Source organism: Anas platyrhynchos, chromosome 14 (genome assembly GCF_047663525.1).
Source record: "Anas platyrhynchos isolate ZD024472 breed Pekin duck chromosome 14, IASCAAS_PekinDuck_T2T, whole genome shotgun sequence".
Classification (NCBI taxonomy): domain Eukaryota; kingdom Metazoa; phylum Chordata; class Aves; order Anseriformes; family Anatidae; genus Anas; species Anas platyrhynchos.
In genome coordinates, this window is record NC_092600.1 from 10058296 (window position 1) to 10071048 (window position 12753).

The window sequence follows — 12753 nt, forward strand, 5'->3', positions numbered from 1 at the left end:
TCATGTTAGAAATGTTTTGAAAAAAGCATACAGCTAAATTGACTCAAACTTTCAGTGGGAACTAGAACCTTTTGTGATATGAGATAATTCCTTTAATTATGTTTGCCTGGAGCATTACATGTGTTAGAAGTTCAGTGAGAATCACTGAGTAACAAAAGAGTTTCACAGAGTGCAAAGAAAAAAAAGTCTATAATCAACCAGCTCTGTTTTATCTGCTTTTCCCTTCATTACCTTTTATTATCAAAGATTAAATATTCCTAAAAATTCCTGAAGCAAACCTCCTTATCTAGAAATTACTTAAACACCTGTCTTCTTGAGCAAAAATGGGATATACGCTGTCCTGACCTGCAGCCACAAGGTCCCTGACCCCCAGTGATGCCCAGGCAAGGCAGTGCACATCCCTGGCAGGTACTTGGATGTGGTGCAGCTTTTGTCCAAGCCCAGTGCTCTGGGGATGTAAAGCTCACCAAGGATTATTGGCTAGGGATTTGTGATCATGAAGTATCCAGCATACAAGACTGAGCCAGAGGCAGACCCAGCTCAGGGCTCTCCGCACCACAGCTGGTGGCACTGTGAGGCTGACCTTGCACAGAGATGCTTAATGCATCTCCTAACCCAGGTTTTCCTGCTTTTTCCATAAGGGCTCATGTCCCTTCTCACATGGGCTGTATACAGACAGAGTGAAAGGCTGTGAGTTTACAGAGGCTACAGTCTAGGATTGGCAGAGGTACCTGTTTACACTGAGTTTCACATGCTGTGACTGTGATTTATAGCACTTCACCTGGAGCTGTGGTCATAAATACATGAACGTCCTATGGCCTTTGGTGCCCTGCTCTCAGCACACGAGGTGAAGCGATGCACAAACCAGAAATGAAAGGCCTGAGCAAGAAAGAAAAATGGAACAGACAGAAAAAAAAAAAAAAAAGTAAAAATATATGTCACAATAAAAGTGAAGAACCAATAACTCACAGGGTAAATGGTCTCATTCTGGAGCTCAGTGCTGTTGTGGAGCTGCTAGAGCTATACACAGGCTGCACGGTGGCTCCTGAAATCCAGAGGTGCACCATTTTAGCATTAGCTTTGATTTACTTAGGGCTGGAGGTACCTCAACTGTAATTGTTATTAAATTATCAAGCTAGCAATATTAAGTTAATGTAAACAAAACTGTGTACAACACTTTGGCTTAATTATTCAGAGAGAAGTCTAGCATGACTGTAAAGAGCTTAAAAATTGCTAAATAATTTGGCTCCCCATAAAATTGCTTGTGTAATTTGTGTTAATTGCATGTGAAGTAGAGGTTTTCAAATATTAATCATTACTTATTTATATTATTAATTAACATTATTACATTGCATTTAAATAATCTTGCAATGGCATGGTTATCAAAGGATGATTTTCTATTCCAGAGTTTTTCTTCTCCTCATTTGCAAAATCTCTTTCAATCCCACCAGTGAGTCACATACCCCTAATACAATCTAGGTGATCTCACATAATGCTTTCTCTTTCACTAAGATTTGCCACTGAGACCTCTCTATTAGATATCAATTTCTGGGTGAAAAAGAAAAAAAGACTCCATGTGAAACTGCTTTGTGTTATAAGGATGGGAGCATGGGTGAATGATGTAAAGCTTTCCCATTTAGCTACTTCCAGCTTTTCATAGTTTGCCTCCCTGAGCCGCCCATTGCCTCACTCTGCTGAGAGAGTCAGTAATCTGTCACAGCCTGAGCTTTATCTCTTGCTGGAGAAAGTAACGTTACTGATGATTTTTTCAAATGAAAAACGTGAGGAACTGCACAGCAGTTTCCTTATAAATAAGGATACACACCACAGTGGCTTGTGTATGGAGGAAGCTGTTTCTGATACTGCAAAATACTAGACGAAAATCCCTTTTATTTCTGTTATTATTTTAAAGAACTCCCAGTTATTGTAAATCATGTTGCTTTAATTCCTCTTGGAGCTGTGTGGTTTATCACAAAAGCTGAGAAACATCAATGGATAATTATCAGATTAAAGCGTCAAAACCTATAGCTAGGGGGTAGCTCTAAAGGGACCTCTTTTCTCTTCTTTCACATGCAGGGGTGTATAAGCTACTTATTTTTGGTGCTTTAAGGGTGTGAACGGGGCTCCCTCATTGGCTGCATGACTCTGGTGTAATCTTTCAATCCGCTGCCGAATTAAGAAATCCTGTTTGCTATATTTGTCAAGGCTCTGTTGCTCTCAGCAGCTGGAGAGCTTCTTTTTATATTTATTTATTTATTTTCTCTCTCCCAGTGCAGCAGGGAGGATTTTCTATGTAAATATATCACTTAATTTTTTTGCACCAGATTAACTTCCCAGAAATATTTAGAAATTAAATAAATCTTAAATAAGGACTCTATAAAAAGGAAATGGACTAACGTATTCAGTTCTGAATGTAATATAATTGGTACATCAATATTATTTTCTCAGAAGAGTAGGATTATTTTGTAACAAAAAGAAATCCCTCAATGCCAGAGTTAAAATTCATGCAAAGGCATATGGAATGAATTTTTTTAATTTATTTTTTTCCCAAAGACAAATAAAGACAGATCAGTGTAGCCCTCATTATTAGAAAATAATTATGCAAAAACATTAAGAATATTAATACATCATAATAAGTTATGAAATTATGTTTTTAAAACATCAGACAATCTCTGATTCAGTAAACAATGCAACCCTTCACCATTTTATAAAAGAACACAAATCACAAAGCAAGGCACACAAAGCTGTCCAATAGATTGTCTCCTTCGTCTTGCTGAAATTAAGAACTTTCTTTTTCCTTATACATTCTGGTTTGAAATATGCTGGCATTCCTGGTATCTTGGCTCTTTTAAACTAATTATTTCATTTTATTTAGTTTTGAGTAAGTAATATATTACATTATTTGGATGAGGAGTTATGGAAAACTATCCGCTACAGTTATAGATGAGGTCAACATGCCCAGCTTGTAGTCCAGTACAGAGCATGATATAATTACTTCCAAAGCTATTAAGTCAAAAATTTGATGGCAATCACACTCTGCTGCCAAAACCCTAGTGAAAGTTCATTGATTATTCTGTAGTTCCTGCTGTTCTTCACTGGCATCAGATCAGACTCAGTCTTTGCACAAAATCCTGCCCCCAGAACCATGATCATGTCAGTAGTTTGAAAGTTCTTCTGTTTAGTTATCTCAGATGGGTTATCAGTATGCTGGGAAGGAAGGACTGACGTAGAGAAGAACACTGCAAAAGCCACAGCTGTGTGTAGTCTGAGGAAACAAACAAACAAACATTGGACTTGTTTGTTCCATTTTTTACTGGAATGCACACTTTAAATAGCCATTTATTATTATGGGTGAATGAGCAAATGTACTGGGATACACAACTACTTTTTGTTTAATTACATATTTTAAATATGTATCAAGTGTGTCTCTTGTTCATAACAACCCATGAAGCATTTCAAATGAAGCATTTTAATCCCAACCAAAATCTGCTAAATATCTTACAAAAGAGAGAATGTGCCATTCTGTGGTTACATGTTGAAAACTTCCTCCCCCAAAAGTTCTCATGGATCAACAAATAAATGAGCAAGCTACACATCTAAATTAAAAAAAAATAATAATAAAAGAGGAGTTGTGTGTGGGGATTAAACCTGCTGCTATGAGACCTAAAATCAATTGCACATGAAATGTTGAAGAGGTACTCCAAATATGATAGATAATTCATGTTTACTATATGAACATACTGATCTATTTTAAGGGATCCCTTCCAATGAAGAGAAGATACTCATTGTTCTCATAGGGAGTGTTTGTTGCCACAGCAAGGGCATCAGTCAAAGATTGCTAACCAGTTCTTGGTGAAAGGCAACACTCACTGATCATCTCCTTTCACATACAGGAGGTTTGGACCAAAGCTGGCTGAAATCATTAATCATCAGCAGAAATATTTATGGTTAGAGCCATAAAAAAGGTGATTGAAGGCCAGAGGGAACTTCTCTGAAAACTGCTTGAATGCTTGAAAGAATGAGGACTGGATAATCTGTCTTCAAAATAATGGTCACTCTTGTGATGTCTACAGGGCAGATATAAAAGCCATTTAGAGAGAATCAAATGGAGATCAAACCTATAGCCAGAGAATAGACTGCTTCCTGAAAATAATGGGAGTCATTTTGCAATAGTACAAGCCTGTACCAGAGATTTATGGAAACATTTTCCCCAAAATTACTGTGAAGTACTAGGGCCAATGGATACAGAAATGCATTTTAAACATCTAAAAACTTTAGCATTACTGAAACACCTGTGCAGATGTCAAATGTTCTTTCTGCCTAATTTAAAGCTTGATTTTTAATGCACAATGGACAGTGTGTAATTCCATTACAAAAAGTAATGAAACCAATACTTTTTCAGACATCAATATTGTTTAGGAAAAAATCTCACTTGGCCATCTGAAGAACAGAGATTAAATTAGTTGCAAAAATAGCTAAGACTTGGAGAGGACAATTCTCCTTGCTAGGTTTATATAAGAGTGTCACCCCAAAAATATTACCTTCCTCTCGCAGAGCAAAATGCAAATAACATTCCCAGAGACACACAAAATATCTGGCTTCTCTTAACTATATTTTACCAACCTTGACACTTCTCCAATTATTTGAATTTCAGTAGTCTCTCCTCTATATTTCCAGGATCCATCAAGGACTGGAAATAAAACATCTGAGAGCAGAGGAGAAAAGAGGGGAAAGAAAGAAAGAAAGAAAGAAAGAAAGAAAGAAAGAAAGAAAGAAAGAAAGAAAGAAAGAAAGAAAGAAAGAAAGAAAGAAAGAAAGAAAGAAAGAAAGAAAGAAAGAAAGAAAGAAATCTTTAAGGAAATTGAAGAAGACCTGGAAAATTCTGGAGATGTGGATGATTCATGTAAGGGACAAATGAACCCTACCTATTGCCAGAATCCATTTTTGAGGAACTAGTGCAATTACAAAAATGTCTCTGTTTTTACTAATTGATTCAATCCAGGTTTCTGTTGTTGGAACTGAAATTGGATTATAACCACTGTTTCGAACCTAGGAACAGCTGAAATCAAGTGTTTCCTTCTGTCACTGTCTTCAGGGCAAGCTTCATCTCTTTGTAACACTGGTGTAAATCCAGAGTGACTTGAAAAGGCTGCTGAAGCTAATTTCACTCATCTGCACCTCAAACCTCTGTAAAGATATCAAGGGAAATAAATGTTGAAATTACCAAATGGAACCACTGGCCACCCATTGTCCCACTACTGCCACAAACCTGATGTACAAACAGAAAGGGACTGGAACAGGAGGCAAATTCTCTACAGTTTACATCTTTACTGAAATTCTCACAGAAAGAGCAGAACAAGGCTGTCTTTCAGCTTCACCAAATAAATTCTTCCATCAACTGCATGATGAGGCTGAGCTCCTTTGGATGTCTGTCTTACTTCATGGTTAAATAGGACCGAGTGTCTGGCATGCAATAGGCCTTTTAAGAGGATTTTCTGTTGAGATATTTCATCAACTTTGTTGTTACTCATTGCAGAATGAATGTGATGGAGCATGCTTGCTGAGCAGCAAAGATCAGAATGCATAAAGGAGCCAGTTACAGAAAATGTAAATGCCAGCAAACAAAAATACCTCCCGACTGACTCATTGCGAACTAAAAGTGATGCTGAGAGATGAGAGGATATAGGTGGATGAAAGTCATCAAGGAGAGAGCTTTGCCACACCTGCACACACCACAGTTGAAAAAAAAAGTGAATTTATACTGACAGTATGCTGCTGGGCTCCTGCGATAGCTGGTTTGGCATCAGGCTTCTTGTGGATGTCCCTGACTCATAATGGTCCCAGCAAAGTTTGCTCTGCTGATGAGATCCCTTCTAGTGCCAGCCTGCACAGGACTGCCAGGTATTGGGCATTTCACAGCAGGTCAAAAGAGCTGGTGTTCTGCTTGTGGCTGAATCTCCAGCAGATTTTGTCAAGCATCTCTCTTAGAAGTTTTTGAAAACCTGAGTGCAAACAAATATATGAAATCACTAGAGGTCATGCGACCTTATTCCCTGTAACTTCAGCCTGCCCCACAAATGAGCTGAGCCTGGGTAAAACAAGGTCTGAGATAGATTGCCTGAGATTGATTAATAACAAACAACATTTTAGGCCTTCAGATGAAGTTACAATAGCCATCATAGAACCTCTAATTTTTTGACAGCATCTCCATTCAGAAGGAAGATATTCAAAACATTTTAAGCCACTTTTCCTCTTTCCTACTAATGCAAGATCATTTCATGAAGCATATACTCAGGGGCACCAATTTAGAAGACCAGTGTCTGCTTGTAAGCCAATCCTACCAATTCTCAGATTAATTTATTTCAGTCTAAGTCTAGTCTCAGTACCAGAAACTTGACAGGTCTTGGGGGAAAACAAGCTGAGTTATGTTTTAGCTTGACAAAACTGTACCTGCTACCTATAAGATGCACAAAACTGCTACGCTCAGGACTTAAAATCTCTTCCAAAAATACCATCTCCTAACTATTCTTCCCCAGAAATAGCTGTAGTGTGGGTTAAGATTGGACGGCAGTTTTGTGCATTGATCCTGAGTCCCATAGATGATTTTAGAGTCTTTAAATATGATTATAAACCATACATTGTTTTCTAATTTCCATGGTTACAAAATAAGCTGACAGTCCTCTCTTCCTTAAGAGTTTGAAGATCCTGCCTCTTTGTCTCTAAGGCTCAGACAGAATCCGAGATCTTAAACAACAGCAGTGTAAAGTAGCCTTAAATAAGGTGGGAATGTAATTACAGTGCTGCCCCCATGGCCTCAGCTGTGTGTGGACCAGGCAGCCAAAAGTAGCTCTTCACCATTAAAATAAGAAAAACAAGAGCAAAGGCTGTTCTAGGCTTCTTGTGGATTTTGTCTACAATTCTCAACTGAGTTTGAGAATAAACTCAATAGCTGAAAGAGCAGAGAAAGCAAAGACTGTCTCCTTAGTTCTTAACCTGTTCTGGGCTGGTATTTGTCTCTCATTTTATTGTGCTTGAAAGGCAGCAGAGCCCTGCTGGTCTTTTCAGCCTTCAGTCCCCAGAGCTGTGCAATTTTCTTATTTAAATAATGGCTGCCCAGCAGCCTGCTAATTTCTAGAACTTTCCTTTTGCCCATGGGCTCCACCCTGGAAGTGTTGGGGTCTTTTCTTATTTCTCATAATTAACAGCATGGAGCCACAGTGCTAAGAGGTTAGGGCTTACTAATTGGCTCTTTTGCCTGAGGATGAGAAAGAACTTTTTTTTTGTCTTCTTCTTAATTAATTAATTAATTAATTTTAAATTAAAGGGAAGAAAAGAAGAAAAAATCTTCAACTAAGGTATGAATATCAGCTCTGGAGTTCAATGCATAATCTAATTACTTATTACACTGCCATGCAATACACATGTATATCAAGGGGATAAGATGTAGAAAATCATGCTCACATTTGCTAGGTATCAAGCCTCAAGCATCTGTTTCTGTTGAAAGGTATTTCCATCTTCCAGCTGCCTCTGAGATGTGGTTATTGAAGGAGAGAAGAATTTTCCCAGGCTGGAAAAGACCATGCAGTGTGCTCAGATACGAGCCCAACAAATTACACTTGACATTTATGAGGCAAGTAGTGATATCAGCCCCCTCCTGCTAAATCAGCCAGAGGCTTTGCCATGAGGACAAACTCAAGCAAGCGGTGTTCTGGGCTCAAGTGTTGCATTTGTCTTGTACACACTGCCCTGGACTTGCCTCATGGGAGGGAATAGGAGGAAAGATTGAAGAGCAGCAAAGAAATAAGGGTCCTGGTTGCATCCCTCTGAGTGAATTACTTTTCTGTATTCTTTGGACTCTTTAAAATATTCCCACTACTTAAAAAAACTGTACTTTGAGCACCGTGGTTGCTGTGCTATCTGGCTGGGAACCGAGGGAATGGGGCTGCCATATGCCTGGCTGTGTTCTTCGATCAGCAATTGATTTCTTTGAGATTTGTTTTTTTTCTTTTCAATCCAAATAAGAATCACCTTTTTTTTTTTTTTTTTTTTTTTTTTCCTACTGAAATTAAATCATGAGCATTCACTCTTCCTGAGTAACTGCATTGGTTAAGTTGTGGTCAGAACTAGTTTTCAGCAACAATGCTTCAACTGTTACCCAGTGGGTGGACATAGAGTGAAAAATTCATGCAAGCTGGAGAGAAACTTTCAGTTGCAAGTTGAAGGTTTAATAATAACCTCTGCAGAAAATAAAATAAAACTATGGAATAACTTGTTTTAACATGGAGGAGGGGAGATCTGCTGACACCAGGATGTGACATCTGCCATACATTTTGTTTTAAAGACAGCTGATACCCCACGGAGAATTTTAAGAACAACATATGATATTTAAGGAAAAAAAGCAAACACCACCCAAAAACAACAACAAAAAAACACCTTCTGATTCTCCCAATCTCTTTTCATCTTTATCTTCTGGAAAAAAATAAACATCAAAACTCACAATGTCAATAAAATTCACCACATATCATGAAGAGACTTATGGCACCATCACAAAAGGAGACATCAGTGGAATCCTCTGTATCTGACACATTCATCAATGTCATTCTGTTGATGGGAAAAAAAAATTAATACACTGCTCAATATTACTGATGTTTTCAAAAATGCAAAAAGCAGGTAGGAGTATCACCTGGCCAGACTCAACACATTTTAAATACTTCCTTTTCCTCTGTTATTAAGAAAACTATAACTTATGCAGTTAATGATTACATGTCATTAATAATAAGTACAGTGAAGTTACAGTACTAAGAAAGTGCTGATTTCCCACAGCAAGATCCTTTTCATTATGGGCTTTGACATACTCTGTGCCTGTTCAGCAACCATGGTATCTGCTGACAGCAGTTATGCATTTGGGGAATAGAGGAGAAAGGACTGTTCAGCGCTGGAGCCTTCTGCCATAATGTTGGTGGGTGGCAACCTGGTGTACACCCACATTCACTCACATGAAAGCAGAACTGCTTTCTATGGTTATCCCAATTATATATCAGAAGATTCTGGGCATGGTTCTGGAACACTTATCCAAATACAGTTAGAGCTTTTTGGAAACGCTGGGACCTCAAAATTTGTTTTAGTGGCACTTACAGGAGTGTCGTTTTTCTCAGTTCTTGTTTCTGACATACATCTCAGGCAGTTTTAGAGCTGTATTTCCAAGGTTGGATGCTGAGTTTGCAGTTGCCTAAGTGATTGGGTAGAGTGCAGCCTGGCATCTACAGAGCATCTGTGTACAAGCACCCAGAGACCCACTTGCACTTGTACAAGGAATCAGACAGCCATGGATGCCTGCTTTAAGACCCCAAATGTGACAGAAAGAAATCTTATAAGTATGGAAATAAACCTCCAGATGTTTATGATTCAATTCTAATTTCACTCAAACAACAGCAAAAGCTGTTGAAAAATAGACTCTGAAAGGAGGGAATTTAGATACACTCCCAAACAACCAAAAAACTCATGCAACTTGATCTTAGTTACTGAATTAAGCAAAAATAAATACTGCATCTATAGGCTAACACTTCTGTCTTGCTCTTCCCTTTTTAGTTCAGTGGGGTCATTCTCTCATCCTGTCTTACATCTATAATTTATGCACTTGAATTAAAGAATTAGGCAATAACTTATTTTTTAAACCACAGGGTCACTTCCTGCATTTATGCAGCAGTTTGTTGAAAGGGGAATATTTCAGACATTTTATTAGACTGTCTTTACTGAGATTTTAACAGTAAGCTTTGACCCAGCTCATTGTAGACTGCCTATCTCTAACTTCTTTAATTCTTATTTGTTTTCTAGAAGCACCTTCCTTGTGCAATCTATGTCAAGAAGGTAAATACAAGAGGACTTTAAAACCATTAGCAATCTGCCACATCTTTTGGAAAAATGGAAAGTGCTGCTTACAGAAAGAATGTCTACTAACGATCCAATTCACACTTGCAATTTGAAGCCTCAGACAACCAATAAAGACAACTTTGCCATCAGCAATTTGTAAAGGCAAATTGCTGAATGCAAGCTGTAAAAGGGTAAATTCAGCTATATTTTGGCTGGGTTATATATAGCAGGATGCCTTCCAGTGCATTATCATCTGACGCTGGGTCAAGCATGTGCTTTTAAAATGCAGATCACATGCAAGCTATGCAGGTGCACTTTACACACTTGAAGTGCAGACACAGCTTTCAACTTGGTTTGCATTTGTATTAATTTACTAAGGATGTCATCAAAATATCCTACCACCCAGACACTCTGAAATGGCTCTAAAGTGTCTGATCCAACTTCTGGTAGATGGCTTCATCAAAGTGACCTAATGGTTTATCAAAAGACAGCAGCAAGGAAGGAAAGGAGGACCAAAAAACAATTCTTGGTTTTTAAGTTAGCAAAGTAGAATTTGGTGGTAGGGAATCCAGAAAGACCAAGAGACTTGGATGCAGGCCCTGTTGGTAAGACTTTGTATGGACTTTGCTCACAAAGTTGGGAGCAGAGTTAGAGTGTGGCTCAGAGATGGGACTCTGCTTCAGCCTGGAAAACACACCAGCTCAGCACCTCTTTGTGGTAGGGATTTTCTGATCTCCATAGGCCCAGTGCTGAAGGTAGAGCCACCAGTAAGGTACAGTGTGGCAGGCTCTGTAAGCCCATTCTTCCCAACAACCCATGTGAACTGGCAGGGAATGGTGCAAGCTGCAGCAGGAAACCTGCCGGGGCAACTCCACCAACCTGAGTCATCGCCATGAGGCAGCTCTGCTGTGCTGAGGCAGCCCTTCTGGTCACAGTTGGCTACTTCATGGCAAACACTTTTCAAGCGTTTTCAAACACTTTTTAGTCATTTAACTTTGGAGCCAGTATTTCAGTTCCAGAAGCCTGCATTTGTCTGGTTTAGCGTTGAAAACCTGGTGTGCAGCACTGCTTGGTTTCTGCCAGCTGAAGCACAGGAAGAGCCTTTAATTTTGTGACTGTTTTCTATTTTCTTGGTCTGAAACCAGAGAGCAGAGGCAGAGAAATGAGGAGAAATGCTCACCTGGATTTAGCCAGTGAAGGTTTGATCTGATTTCACTTGGCTAGACTCTGTCTCTCAAAGGTCCTTGTTCAGATGCATGTACTGTAGGGCATAGAAAAAACAGTTTTCTGGCAGGTCATGTGGCAGGTCATTCTCCTACCACAACATCTTTTTTTATACTCTTGTGTCATTTACTTGTTGTTGAATACAATGAGAAAGTTTCTTTTAATTTAGATGATGGCAGCCCTGCTGTGTTTAATTAGATGGACATAAAGCTCAACAGTCTGTTTTCAAATTTGAATTATAATCCACATGACTTGTTTTGATTTGTCTAGCTGTCATCAAAAAATGGATTTGATGATGAGTCAGTCTCTGGTCAGGCCACCCAGAGACATCTTTAATAAGTTAATCCTTGGAATGATGTATACACCACCTCCTGCTGCAGACCTCTGACATGCCAATTAGAAAAGGAGCAACAGTTATATGTATCTGGAATTTATCCCATATTTACACACTTTGGAGACACAAATCCTCATCCACTGCTGCCTGAGATGAGACCTGCAGGTGAATAGCTCAAGCAAAACTGCATTTTGCATTCTGACATTAGGGAAGTTGCACCATAAAAGCCCAAACAATGTAACAGAAGATGAGCTGATGGAAAACTTTGTAAAAAGTACTATATTTAAATAAAAATGCAGTAGCTAAGACTCTTTAGCAGGACTCAGTACAGGTTGATTCCATTCTAGATCCCCACCAGAGATTTTCTGTACGATGCTTGGTAAGTCAGGCAGTGACTGGTTTGGATACTTTCCTAAAGGAACCAAACATGTAAAGCTACAAAGGGTGACTGTCTTTGCCATGGGAGACACGCTGATATTTTTCAAAGAAAATTTGACCAGAATGATGATCTTTCGTCTAGTCTCTAACCCACTCTACAACTCTGCAAACTATGACTAATTTCAGCCAGTTAGTTAAAATCTGGCAAAACTATATGCAATAAATGTGTGGTCATACTATAGAAAGTGATAGTAGCCTTAATTATAAGATTAGTTTCCAGTGGAACACTTATACAAACTAAAGCCAAATAAAAGTAGCAACATTGCATAATCAAATAAAAGAATTTTCTGCAAAACAAATGCAGACTATAAAGATACTGAAAAATAACATATACTAGCATTTTATCACCATTTGACAGTAGAGATAACAAGTGACATAAGTTCAGCTAAAACAGAGCTTTTTAAATATACTTGCAAGATACTCCTTCATTTTGGTTTTATGTACTTATAAAAAATAATCTCTTCCAAAATCAGTAGTTCTTTCTGCAAAATTTAGTGCATGCTCTGCAAACAAAAAATAATTATAGCTGAGCATTGGAAGAGCTGTTTTTTTTCAGTCCCCTATTTTTCACATCATATTTGGTACTTGTTCCACCCCGTACTGACATGCAATACTGACATACTCTTGCACAGAGCATCCCCCAAAGGCATAAAACTTAGAACATTTGCATAAAGAATCCTTTTCCTTTGAACAATGTTAGCTGTAGCTGCAAAATACCAGTAGCTACGCAAGTTACATTGTGCAATCTTATTCTGTGGTTAGCATTCATTCCCTTTATGTCTCTGTTGCACTGTTACAAATCTGCCAGTTAAACTCCATGCAACTCCAAAACGTATTGTCTGGAATGAAACAACCAATTATTTCTTCAGGTTTTGTGGCATAATATC

The 12753-nt window shown here is 38.4% G+C and overlaps 1 long non-coding RNA gene across 1 annotated transcript in view; it reads right to left on the reverse strand.

The window, feature by feature from the left end:
* Window positions 1-2493: 2493 nt before the first annotated feature.
* LOC106020365 (uncharacterized) overlaps window positions 2494-12753 on the reverse strand; it is a 58348-nt gene continuing 48088 nt past the window's right edge. The window contains exons 3-6 of the long non-coding RNA XR_011803342.1: window positions 11051-11131; window positions 8498-8601; window positions 7462-7567; window positions 2494-6002 (exon numbers count right to left, since the gene is read on the reverse strand). This is a non-coding gene — a long non-coding RNA (uncharacterized lncRNA). The remainder of the gene's footprint in view (window positions 6003-7461; window positions 7568-8497; window positions 8602-11050; window positions 11132-12753) is intronic.